Genomic DNA, 12,710 nt, shown 5'->3' on the forward strand with positions numbered 1-12,710 from the left:
CAAAGCAGCAAGATGTCAGAGTGGACTCCCCCATTACAGGAAAAGTGAGCTTGAAGATTTTCTTAGTTCATTTAACAACATATTCCTGGGAATGTAAACTGATTCATATAAAAGCTGCATTTTTGCAGGGTGAGAAATTTCAAAGGGAAGTGTTTTTGAAATCACCTAAGGAAGCTGACAATGTGGAAGGGAAACTGTTGAAATTAAACAAGTGAAATTATGGGTTGAATGATGCATCAAGGGCATAGTAATTCTCAGTTAGGTCCATCCTGCTGAAAACGAGTTGTATTCAGCTAGAAATAGACCAAGCAATGTAACAAAAGAGAAAATCAGCAGGCAGCTTTAGATGCATGTTGATGATTTTCTTTGAGGAGGTTCTGCAGAATTTGAGCAATGAGTGATGGATAAAATAAAGAAGGAGTTTAAGATCAGCAGTAAGGCTTCGGAGGCCTTTAAATATATAGGGTTAGACATTGAGCAGAATAAGTCGGGCCTGACCTTGAATCAACAGTTTTATTTAGAAAAAGTTAATCGCATCCCAATAAATCAGGCCAGGTCCTCTCAAAAAGAGAATCCTGCGTCCAAGGAATAAATCGGCCTATTAAGAAGTCTGACCAGATTTTGAACTGATTGTGCACTGAGGCTAGACCTGCTACCAATTTGACTCACTGGAACTGAGTGCTATGAAGAAACACGCTACAGTTGAGGAAATTCTGAGAGCAAATAAAATATTGAAGAAATTAAATTCAAAAAAATGTGCACTCAAGTTCCCAGCCTTGGGTGATCCAGAAGATATGAAGTTAGCATTTCACATGCCAATCTTCAGATTGATATTCTGGTACAGCAGGGTTTATCATATTCTTGGTGGGAAAGAACAATAAATGTTGTCCATTGGTCTGGGAAGCGAAGAAAATAAAAAGGGTAGTTAGAAGCACCTCAGCTGCAGAAACATAGATATAGGACTTGACTTATCAAGCATTTTGAGGAAAATCCTAAACAAGGGGCATTCTGAGAAAAGTTTGCCCATCGAATATTATGTGGATAACCATTCTCTATGGGATGATATACATTCAACAAAGGCCAGAATTTTGATGGGCAGGCGGGCCCCACCGGCTCAGCGGCGAGCGGGCAGCCGAACTCTGCCGCTGACACAGGGCCGGCCTCCATTTTACGTGGGCGGCCTGCCTGACAGGAAGTGGAGGGATTCCCCATCTGTCAAAGTGCGCTCTTTCGTGCATGTGAGCGAAAGAGCGCACTGCTCCCTGAGATTAAGTGCTGTCTCAGAGAGAGCGCTGAATGTTTAGAAAACTTTAAAAATAGAGAAAGAAAAACATTATTAACTTGTCCCCCTCATGTGACACTGTCACACGAGATGGGACATGTTAATAAATATGAGTGAAGCTTTGATAAACTTTTTAAAAACTGAGATGAAACTTCATCCCGCCATTGGATGAGGTTTCATGTTTTTTCAGAAGCCAGCTGGGGTTCCTGGCCTGCCCGCCAGCCTTAAGGTTGGATGGGCAGGTCTTTCAATGAGCTTAATGATCCTGTCAATGGTCTCAATTGGCCACTGACAGGTCGGCGGGTGAACAGCTGAGTTCGCTGTCCGCCCGCCTTCCTAAAAATTTAAAAGGACCAGGATGACATCGGGGGTTCCTCCCAACGTCATCCCGCATCATTTTCCTGTCGGCGAGTGGGCCCCGCCCCTAAATCGATGACGGGAAAATTCTGGCCAAAGAATGTGACTGAGAAAAAAGGTTAAGGATTGACCTTGCTAGCATAAAAGAAATGTTAGAAAGAAAATAGAACTTTAAGATAAAATGGGTCAACGCAAGTCACCAATTATCAGGCAAAAGAAAAATACTGTGGATGCTAGAAATCTGAAACAAAAACAAAAATGCTGGAAAAACTCAGTAGGTCTAACTGCATTTGTGGAGAGAAATAGAGTTAACATTTTGAGTCCGTATGACTCTGGATCTGAAGAGTCATTCAGAAGCTGTTAGACCTGAGCTTTCCAGCATTTTCTGTTTTGTCACCAATAATCAGGACTGTTTTACAAAAAGGAATGCTTGCTTGAAGAAATTGTTGGAGGTCCTAGAAGAGGAATGTCTTGTATTATAATCAGTTATATGAAATGTGAAAAATCATTTTCTCTTTGATTTATTTTTAAATTATTTGAGTATGTTATAAAGATATTGTTTAAAGAAAGAAAGGGAATCTGTTAATGGTATGTTAATTATATTGTTCAAATACACAGGTGAAGGGCATTGTTTAATTAAGTACCTTCACAAATATGGACAGCTATAAGACAGAACAAAGTCAATAAACTCTCAGTAAAGAAAAACTTGGTGTCCTTGTTTCAACTTCACCAACTGGCTTGGATTCTTTTAACAACTTGCAGCCATCTAACGATTCTGGGAAATTTGTCCTGGCTCAGGCAGAGAGAAGAATCATCACAATAGGGGTTACTTGGCTGTGATGGATTTAAGGAACTTTTTGAAAACTGAGGAAAGCACCTGGAGACAGTCACTTGAAGTTACAACTTGGCAGGGATACAAAAACCCATTGGAAGCTGGGAGCAACAGTGGACTGTTTGCTATACGGCTGTAATTCCATGGAGAGTGCGATGTGTGGTAAGTATGAAAGGAGCATGTTCCCCTCTGTAGATTAAAGTGTAAGTTGCCTACAGAAAGAAAACAGTGTTTAATCACTGCTTGAAGAAATTGTTGGAGGTCCTAGAAGAGGAATGTCTTGTATTATAATCAGTTATATGAAATGTGAAAAATCATTTTCTCTTTGATTTATTTTTAAATTATTTGAGTATGTTGGTCATTTGTTATAGTAAAAGTTTTAAATGTGAAATCTTGACATGACATTCTTTCAGTTATTAACTGGAAGTTCGAATTTCTTTTTACAAGTTATTGGTCTCTATGGAAATTCATAACAAATGATACAGTGCTTGGAAATGACAATGTTTTATAGCAAATGTTCACAAAGAGCTAGAGTAACAGACTCTTCTACACAACTTAGGTAACTGTTTGTGTAATATAAATAGCTTGCATGTTATTATTTTGTCAAGATCTTTGTGTTTACATTTAAGTGTAAATAAATAATCAGGTTTAGCCTCTTCAAAGAGGTCTAGAGTTGTGATATTTTCCATCTTCTCCTATAGTGGGAATCCTGCATAATTTTCAGCAAGTGATTTACAGCAAACAATCATTAGACTCAAGTTCTGGCAAGTCAATATGGCAAAATGTGACAGATGTAGATCTCAGATCTTAAGGGCTTGGCCTATTTTCTGGAAACTGCATAAGAAAACGATATTGGAAAAATCTTAAACTGCGGCACCACTACTATTAAAATTGCTTCTGGTGTGGTGTGTTGGGCCAACCTGCAGGATGCTATGTACTGAGTCCCTACCTGTTGTTCTTACATCAAAGAGCGCTTGTTTTATTCATTCCAACAACTACATGAGAAAGGGGTGCTGATTGGTTGGCAAGTTGACTCTGATTGGTTGAGGGGTTGCCATAATGAATGCACCAGGGAGCTACAGCACCCCCACACTATTGTTTATTCAAAATAGGTGCAATGTCTGGACATCATTCTTTTGCCTGCAAAGGACAGGTCCCTGCACCTGAATATGTGTAGCCTCCAACAAGCAAGCATAAGTGAGCTGTATTGCAAGCCTGACTGGTTTCTTAAAATACCACCTTTTAAGTGTCATGATGTAGAAGGCATTATCCTCATCTCGTAATGCTTTGATTACCAGGAAAATATTATTCATTAGATATAAATTCTGTTGAACGGCTGTTTCTGTAGTGTAGTAGTTATCACATTTGTCTAACACACGAACGGTCCACGGTTCAAAACGGGGCAGAAACATTATAAATTCTGTTGAGGCACTGATTGCACAAATAAACCTAACTCAAAAGCAGTAATGTACAATAAAGTGTTCCATCATTTGTCAACTACTGAATTTGTTCAATTATTCCAATAACAGTTGTGTTTAGATTTAGAGTTTATTTTAGGCTACAGTACCAAAAGATTTACATCAGAGGTTTCCAAACTCACATGTGAGTATTTATCAGGCACAAATTTGTTAAAAGTCATGTTTGGCAAAGATAGCAAAATTTGTTTTTGAAGCGGTAACTAATTGGATAAGTTAAGGGAAAGCAGAAGTGGACTATATACATTTTCAAAAAGTATTCACTAAGGTATCTCAAGAGAATTATTTTTATACTCGTTGCTTCTTTTTAACAAATGTGCCAACATTAATATAAATTCCCCTCTCATCAGCAGCTAAAAAACAATGAGGGAAAGTTAAATATAACACAAGTAAAATACACAACTAATACTATGTGGCCTAGTGACATACATCATGTAGTTTATTTATCTACTAAAGCCAATTAATAAATATTTCAGTTCTTTAACACCCATTGGGAGCAGGTAACAATGTGTAAAAAGGTACTAGTGCTCTGAATTCATTTTAGTTTGCATTGTATAAAGAATATTGATATCTAAATGTATCACTTAAAAGCACTAACTAGCAATATATAAATCAATAACATATATCTAAATTGCATCTATAAACTCAGTTTTGCTATTAGCGTGTTTAGGAAATTAATCCATGCCTGAGGACATATCCATTCAATTGCTTTTTTTAATGTTAATTGACTTTTATTGTAACTAGCAGATGAAGACATACAAAATAATTGCAGTCATATTATTAACTCACTTTCAGACAATGCTGCTACAACATCAAAGTCAGTGTCATTTCAGTGCACATAACAAAATATTCAATTTTTTAAACACATTAAAAATCTTTCATAAATCATAAACTCTATTATCACTGTTGACATTTCCTATGCAAACTTCATTGTTAGATATCCAGACTTACTATTACACAGAAATGAAACAGTGAAGTGTAACAGTAACAGGTGGTAGCCCTCAAATAAGCAGGGAAGAGAGTGGCTGTAAACTAAAAGGTCTGAAAATTACTGGTCAAAGTCAAAAAGGTTTGAAATTTTTTTTGTGAGAAGGAATCATGTAATGATAGCACTTATGATCTGTAGTGAATGCAAATGCTTTTAAACCACATCAAATGGGTGGAGTTATTTGACTTCAAGTCATTAGCCTTTGTTTACTTTGTATTATTGCCAAGACTGTGGACCAATGCATTTGTATCAAATCACCAGTGACCTCAGCATTCAATGCAGTTAGTGCATGTAATACAGGATGAAATCCATGTAAGCAACAGAACATGTCCTTGATGGATTATGTACATCCAAAGTGAAGCAAAGAAATATCATAGTGCTTCACAAACTATTTTCCAATATGACCACACTTTAACTAGCCATCACCTTCTCATAGGACAATTAGGGATCAGCCTCGCCAGCACACTCTCATTCCATGAGCGAATATATAAGAACAACTCTTGAAAATTAATGTAATCCCAGATACCAGCAAAACCAAAACAGCAACAGAGTGGTAACATTCAGTATATAACAAAAGCTAATATATTAAAGATCAACACATACCTCACATAAATTTTGCATTCAAAATACTTGGTAAAAATATTATTTTCTATACCCATAAGTGAAGCCAACTCTGTAAAGCTTTTCACAAACCCTCCCAACACACATTGTAATCTGCCCCTCTCCCCCATTACACACAGACATACACGACCCTCTTCCCAAAACACTCCCCCCCAACTCACTCACCCAGCAGCCTGACCTTTCCAGCCTGACCTTTCCAACAGCCTTACAGCAACAGGAGCCACCCTAGTGCCCATCAGGCCCCTTCATGGCCAAGCCACCGTGACTGAAAACCAGCATTAATTCACTATAATCGGCCAAGACTCTGGCTCCACTGCTCCTCCTGGGTAGCTATTTGTACCGTGTCAAAGCATGTCCCTTAATATTTCAGTTTTATCCTATTTTGCAAGAACTCCCATTCAGACTTTATTCAGTGACGAACTCAAACAAAAAACGTACCAGTCTGAATTAGTAGCAGGAGCAAGTTGTCAAATTAATTTTAGAATACTTATTCATCTAAACAAAAGTACTAAAAGTACTTTGGTTAATGAATATCACCTTTCACAATAACTGCATGTCTGATTCTCAATTTTTTTTTTGATGAATTCATGAGATGGGGTGTCACTGGCTAGGCCAGCATTTATTGCCTTGAGAACTGAGTAGCTTGCTAGGCCATTTAAGAGTCAACCACATGTAGGCCAGGTAAGGACAGCAAATTTCCTTCCCTAAAGGGCATTAGATGGGTTTTTACGACAATCGGCAATGGTTTCATCGTCATCACTAGACTTGCCGTGGGATTCGATTCGAGAGCATTACACCAGATCTCTGGATTATTGGTCCAGTGACAATACCACCACGCCACCACCTCCCCCATGATAGTGATGCTGCATAATTTAAGAAAGATTGTGCAATTTGAGGGGTTTTTTTTAATGGACCAGTATTGCATTTTAAAGTTTAATACAGCATAATATCTTATTGAGTAAAGAACAAAATTTTGGTGTCTTGTGAACTTTTTTAGTGCAGCAAAGAATTCTGTAATTTCTTCAATGCTGGAGGCCAGAAGTCATCAACCGCTTTTAGTTCGCAAATTTAATCATCTCACTCTCTTTTCACTTGACAAATCAATAATCACAGAATTTTAATGGCACAGAAGGAGGCCATTCGGAAAATGCAGAATCTATCTCACTAACTTTGGGAATTTCCAGTTTTGACACAGCCACATTTACATTCTCTGCACCCACTGTTTTCAAGTTATCCAGAGGGAAAAGAAGACTTCTGCCTCAGACTTGGGTTCCACTTCTCCCCTCCACCCCCTCCCGGCACCTCTCCCACTCCAATTGTCAGGCCTGCAGCAGAGCGTACCCTCTCAGTAAGATGCGTGAAGCCTTCATCGAGCCTGCTCCCTGCCTCGTTGTTGGCAGAGTGAGAAATTTTCCGGGCTTTCTGAGACTCTCTCCTCCTGACTTTGGCCACAATGGCGGAGGTGGCAGCCGAGGGGAGGTGGAGGTAAAAAAAAATTAAAAGGGTGGAATTCTATTATCCAAAAGGCTAATTCTGCTAAATGGCAGAAATTTTTCATCCTTGAAAAGGAGTTGAAAAGTTGATCTCAAGATTTACCTGTCAAAGCTCCCTCTAGCTCCTTTTAATACAGCAGCATGTGGTTTTATCACTCAAAATGCTTTCTAAAAATATTGTAACTTTTAAAAAATTCAAAAGATTGCATATTTCCGAATAATATGACTTGATTTACAAAGTGAATTACCTTATGACTTTTTAAATGTCTTCATTAAAATTTTTACTTCAAGGCCTCAGCAAAAAGCCTGGGATCAGACTGGATATTTTATCCAGAGGTGTCACTCCTAGCTGAATAATATCATAGTCTAAGTATGTACTGTAGACCCAATTTTTCAGGATGCATTACAGCCATTTAGTCATCAGCTTGCCAGAATATATTTGTTTAGCTTCTAGTAATTCTGGTTGGGTTATTTTTCAAAATTCAGAAGAAAAGCTCAAAGGGCAATTACAAAATATTATTCAGCTACAGCTTAGCCCTCCAGTAACCTGGCCAAATAGCTAATCTTCACGTGCGAATCAAGATAATGAATGCTAGAAGCCTATTCAACCCATGGTGTACTCCACTGTCAGGTTTAATACTGCCCTCATCTAATTTCTACTCATGCACTTGCCAGTTAGATCAAAGGATCAGGAGCAGGAACCATGGTTAGTTTAGTTTCCTATTCCAATGTTGACTTTACGCTCTTCTAATTTAGATCATCTAGAGATCTGGGATTAAACCTGGAACCTTTCTAATCCAAATGGCTCATTATCGTGTTGGGAGCATGCTCCTAATTACTAAACCATCAGAGGCACCAATGAAAAACTTTGATTTCATAACAGTATAAAGTTATTTAATAGTTTTTTTCTTTTCTAATAATTATTAAAGTTTAGATTATATTAAAAGTTTACCAACAACGATAGCCCTTACCACCATAAAACTTACTTGAAACATTTTATGTCAGCATGATTCATTTCGTCCAAATGCCTTTTCTAGGGAATAAGCTTTGTCAGATGGTACCTCATTGGTACTACTGTATCAAGTCAGCCTTGAACTAGAAAATGGAAAAGGACAAGTTATTATGATGAATGCGAGGAGTGCAGCTATAGTTCCGTCAATATTACCGAGTGATGAATACCATTCATTGTCAAATACTCACAAACAATTATTTCTATTTAATCGCAACTGAAGTCTCTAGGAAAGACTTTGTAGAAACATCACAAAACCATAGAGTTTCTCCTCCACACCTGATGAGCAAAGTGAAGGTCAGGTCTGACACACAGCTTTTATGTGCCCAGGCTTTTAAGACATCAAGGCTAAAATGCATCATCTCTGGGACCCAGTCAAAGTAATATTATTTTGCTACAAGAATGTCAGAGTGATAAGCACAATTTTTTCTTTCAGATCATAATTGTCACTTGAAATTAGTGCATGAATAAATTTCAGTGGCTCTATCATCTATTATACTAAAGGCTTTGCATGGGGTACATTTCCTGTAAGTATCAAGCTTTCTTCACACTTTTAAATGTTCTCTACCTCTGAGAAACAGCGTGACAGACCTGCTAGTAATAAAAGTTTCAAGTTAAGAGCAGAAATTATGGTCAATTTGGTGTTGAGTTTCCTTTTCTTCTAATTCAAGAGATATTAGCCAGCTATTCAAAATTAATAAATAATTCTGCTGAGATATGCGAAATTCGATATAAGTGTATTTATCATTCACATATCATCATCAACAACAGAATTTCTAAAATCTCAAGTCATTTCAGAAAGTGATTTATTTTTAAACCATAGATCGCAGCATAGAAGTCAACCTTTCAAACTTCAAAAAATCCTTCCAAAAATGAGGGTCAACTCATACTCCAAATATAAAATGTGCCCAGCCAAGCAGCAACAAGGAAAGTAAATACTCTCCATTGGGAGGCACTGAAAAAGTATACAACGCTTATGTGGGAAGATGGCAAAGCCAAACACTATTCTTTTTGGGAAGATGGAATATTTCAATATTTTACAGTACTGGATAAATTCAGTTTGTTCTGATGTCCTGCAATAGACATTTGGGCAAAAAGAACTCACTTTCCGGCCATCTAACTGCACCCAAAGAAAAAAAAAAGGGATGTACTGGACATAAGTTAACTTCTATTGTGAAAAATCAAATTTTCTCCTCCCTCTTTATTATAACCTACCAATAGAAAAACATCAGGGACCATCGATCTGTATTTGACAAATTGACAGATATAAATCCATAAAAACTCATGCTCCTGCTTTCAAATCAATCAAAATCATGCACATTCAGTTAACATAAAAACTATTAATTTATTAACTCTTTTCAGACATTCACTGAAACCCAACTCAAATAGTCTTTAAGGTGCTTTTACTGTCCACCAGTGTCCCTGCCTTGAGTTTCAGTGAATAACAAGATCCCGACTAAACTATTACAGGTTAAGATAATCTTCACAGCCAAAGTCATAAAACATACACAAGCTGTCAATGTAACTCTTTCGAGTACAAACACATTTCCATCTGTTCCTATTCAGATGAAGTTACATTGTTTCATAGTTTGCCATTATGAGATTTGAACTCTTGATACTCTTTTGAGTAAGCCTGTTTCCATCTGTTTCAGATGAAGTTACATTGTTTCATAGTTTGCCATTGTGAGATTTGAACTCTTGATACTCTTTTGAGTAAACCTGTTTCCATCTGTTTCAGATGAAGTTACATTGTTTCATAGTTTGCCATTGTGAGATTTGAACTCTTGATCTTAGGGTTACAGACCCAGTACCATAACCACTTGGCTATTTAGGCCAAGCTCAAGCTGTCAATGTATACATAATCACACTGCATGGCAATCACCTTCTAAAGACGATTGCTAGTTAAACGGGTGAAGGCATTGATTATCCTATCTAAACAGAATAAAAAGATACAGCTGGAACGCTTTGGGTGGAAGCTACTTGGAAGTCAATAGTACTGAGGAGCTGTCTTGAAAATAAACCAGCTTGAACCAAAAGACCAGCCTGGATTAATTCTTCTACAACCACTTATTGTGAGTAACATGGCAGCAGAGGATGGTCTTTAAGCTTTGGTGATTGATTGCTGCAGAAAGCTTTCTGTCTCAAACCTCTGAGGAAAAAGAAGTGTAATGTTGCTGACAATTTAAGTTATAGAATGGTGCAAAATCGCAAGCTTTGACTAGCCAAGAATTTTTTCTGACTCTGAACCATGTCAGCAATGGAAGGCTGAAGTTGAGATGTGGACCCGGGTTACTTCCATACCCCGGAAGAAGGTATGACTTTGGCATTATCATTACCAGCCAAAAGTAAGATAATGAGTAAGGTATTTTCAGAGTAGAAAGTGGATGATTTGGATCATGAAGAGGGATTGAACCTTCTGTTACAATTTTTGGATCAGTTTTACAAAAAGGATAAGTTATTGGAAGTGTATGAAGCTTGGACAATCTTTGATAGGTTTAGGAAATCAGATGAACAGATGGAGGAATATATCATGGATTTTGACAAATGGTACAGAAGACTACAGAGATTTGAACTTGAAATTGAAGAATCGGTACTGGCGTTTCAATTACGGGACTATGCTCACGTTTCCCATGTTGATAGCTTTTCCGTAGTAACAGGGGTTCAAATCCAGGGGAAAAATTATTTCCTGGATCAAATGGCTGTTACCCTAAAAAAAAACTTCTTGGTAAACAGTCGGTCCCTGCCACTTTCTTGGCAAATGTGAACAACTATGCTATGAAACAAAGGATAGAGGAGTCAATGGTGGCTGAATTTCGAGGTCGACCAAATATTAGATGAAGATTCCAATATAAAGATGGGGTTAATGACAGGAGGTCTGAAAATGGTCGTAACCCTAGCCAATTTAAGAGTCCGGATGAAAAGCATGTGTGGGACGATGACTGTAGACGGTTAACCCAAAAAAATGCATAGGGAATGGTTAATAGGTGCTTTCGGTGTGATTCCCAGTATCATACGTGGTGACGGAATCGTGTTTTTGAAGTGACCCAAGAGACGGATTCATCTGAAACTGAAAATGAGATGTTGATTGCCTTGATGGAATTGTATTGATCACAAGAGTTTGAATCCAGTGATGAGTATCTTGATAACAGGTTCTTTCAACTGTGCCGTTCTGGACAGTGGTTGAACTTCTATGGTGTGTGGCATAGACTGGCTTGACCGCTATCTGGAGTCTCTCGATGAAGCAGACCGCTGGAAGGTCAAGGAGTATGAAAGCTCTACCTGCTTCAGCTTCAGAGATGACAATATATTAACATTGTCCAACCTGCAAACAGGTGGTCCTCCCTTGTAAGATAGCAGGGATCAATCTATTTATCAATACTGATGTGGTTTCCAGCAAGGTACCACGATTGTTAAATCGATCTGTGATAAAGGCGGCTCAGATGATGCTAGATATGAAGAGTGATAAAGTAGTCGTGCTTCGAAAAAATGTGGATCTACGTTTTACTCGGTCAGGCCATTACTGCTTGCCACTAAGGAAGCCAGAGATTTTTCATCAAAAAGTTCATGAAGTTTTGTTAACTGCTGAAAATAAGAATTTGGTGGACAAAAAGATAATTTGGAAAATACATAGACAGCTTGCACATCCGGCATCACAGAAACTGAAGGCTCTACTCAGATACGGGGGTGGTCGATAAAGGATACAATGACCCCATTGAACAAATCGCTGCTCAGTCTGAAATTTGTCTAAATATCGCAAGACACCATGCATCCTGTTGTGAGCTTGCCACTAGCCAGGAAATTTAACGATGCAGTAGCAATGGACTTGAAATGTGGGACAAGGGTAGGGGTATTTTTTTTATTACATTTCATAGATATGGCAACCATATTTGGTCTATCCACTAGAATACATTGTAAAGGCAAAAGGACCATTGTCAATAAGGTCATGGAGATATGGGTAGGAACAGGATTAGGAACACCAAGGCTCTTCAAAGATAATGGTGAGGAATTTGCCAATGATGAATCAAGATATGTGCAAAAATTTAAACACTGCACCTAAGAGCCCGCTTAGTAATGGTCTTTGTGAAAGAAATCATGCAGTAATAGACAACATGTTACACAAAATATTGGCCAATCAACCAGATTGTAAATTACTAATGGCACTAGCATTGGTGGTACACACACAAAGAACTCTTTGCAAATGGGGGGTACAGTTGGTGTACAGAAGAAATCCGAAATTGCCTTCAGTGTTATCAGATCTTCCTCCTGTTCTTGAAGGGACTAGCATTAGTTCCACCTTTTCTGCTCATCTGAATGCTTTGCATGTGGGTAGAAAAGTTTTCATGAAAGCTGAGGTTTCGGAGAAAATTTGCGATCCCTACGCCACTGCATAAGACCATCAGAAATACAGTTTAGACAAGGAAACATGGTATATTATGAAAGGGAAGGCTGGAAAGAGTAGAAAGGACCTAGCAAGGTAATAGGGAGTGATGGGAAAGTAGTAATTATGCAACACAGCAATCAAACTGTTAGGGTACAATCTTCACGGTTAATTGGTACTGACTACACCTTTACAGGTTCTGAACAGGACATAGAAAGCGATGAGGCACCATGCACTTAGCATACACACGCACGCACACTGGGTAGTTATGAGGA

The 12,710-nt window shown here is 38.1% G+C and overlaps 1 protein-coding gene across 4 annotated transcripts in view; it reads right to left on the reverse strand.

The window, feature by feature from the left end:
• Window positions 1-12,710, reverse strand: part of pam (peptidylglycine alpha-amidating monooxygenase) — a 347,354-nt gene that overhangs the window by 282,287 nt on the left and 52,357 nt on the right. For all 4 annotated transcript variants that reach the window (XM_041185953.1, XM_041185952.1, XM_041185950.1 and 1 more), the window contains exon 2: window positions 8,035-8,143. The gene's annotated coding sequence lies outside the window, so the exon portion shown is untranslated. The remainder of the gene's footprint in view (window positions 1-8,034; window positions 8,144-12,710) is intronic.

This window comes from Carcharodon carcharias, chromosome 4 (assembly GCF_017639515.1).
Source record: "Carcharodon carcharias isolate sCarCar2 chromosome 4, sCarCar2.pri, whole genome shotgun sequence".
Lineage (NCBI taxonomy): Eukaryota > Metazoa > Chordata > Chondrichthyes > Lamniformes > Lamnidae > Carcharodon > Carcharodon carcharias.